Source organism: Fopius arisanus, unplaced genomic scaffold (genome assembly GCF_000806365.1).
Source record: "Fopius arisanus strain USDA-PBARC FA_bdor unplaced genomic scaffold, ASM80636v1 scaffold00082, whole genome shotgun sequence".
Classification (NCBI taxonomy): domain Eukaryota; kingdom Metazoa; phylum Arthropoda; class Insecta; order Hymenoptera; family Braconidae; genus Fopius; species Fopius arisanus.
This window is the reverse complement of record NW_011887821.1, coordinates 16,630-17,946: the sequence shown is the minus strand read 5'-3', so window position 1 is coordinate 17,946 and position 1,317 is coordinate 16,630.

Below are 1,317 nucleotides of genomic sequence, written 5' to 3'. Positions count from 1 at the left end.
CTATTTTGGGTGCATGTTCACAATAGGCTTTCTTTTATGCATCTTTATAATCACAAATGATAAAATAAATGAAAAAGTTTTGGAACAATCTATTTCTACTTATCACATCAGCTAGTTAATTGCGTTATTATCTCAGTTGATGAATAGCTCTAGCTTCATGAGAAGAGTACTCCATCAAATTCGGCACTAAACTCACTGGTTTTCGAGCTGAACACCTATCGTGGAAAATCATAATTGGAATTGAATTCCTTAGATCTTTATACCCTTCTTTTACGAAGGAAGTAGTGGTGAATACTCTAAATGGATACCAATACGAAGCAAATGATATTGGGAATGACGACTGTTACTGCCCAATGAATAAAAAAAAAGAATTAGAGTGCTTACCCTCTGGTCTGTTGGACATCACAAAGTGCCAGGTACAAATTGCCCATTTGTGCATTGAGAAAAAAAAGTTTTTCTAAAAGTCCGTCAGTACTAGCATTAAGACAAACATTCCAAAAATTATTATTTCTAAAAAGAAACACTTGTATGAAGAACTTATGCACTCTTCCCAAAGATCATAGTTTATTCTTAAAAAAAGAGTAATTGCTCAAACAAAGTTTAACGGAGTGAATTGACTTATAAGTTCTCTTTTCTCAAATCTAATAAATTTAAATGTGAAAACTACTTAATTTAGTTCTAGAATTCATCTTGTTATCAATTAATTGCTCATCATTTGTCGGGGAAATACTAGATTTGTTGACTAAATTTCTTTCTATTAGTGAAAGATATTATTTCAATCTGAAATTTTAGAGAATGAGTGTCAATACAAAGACGTACTTGTCAAAAAACTTTTTTTCCCCGTGTGGAATTTTCAATAGGTTTATGAGAGCTCATTTATCTTTAAACTATTTTTCGTCTATTTCCACACTTACCCGACTCTCCCAAAAATTCTATGTATTCATGAAATATTTATTAATTTGATAGTTCTAGGGACATTTTTATGAGAATCTTCTCATATTTTACGAAAAGGTTGCAGATAAATTTCTCTGTTTCTTAAATTGAAAAGTGTTCCTAAAAGATTTGCTCCTAAATAAAATTCACTTCTGCTTTATGTGAATACGTTGTACCTCTTCACTATGGAACTCAGTAGTGAAGCGATAAACCGGGTTAATTCGCTTTTAATTTCTAGAAAGTTTTTGATGATTAACTCAAAATCTGAGAAATACCAAGAAATTTTGGATTACTTTCTTGACAGCCTTCAATAGCCTCTACAAAGAATCCTAACAAATATATTTCTAAAACTTTTCGATTCTGAGATATTCATCAAAAATCAAT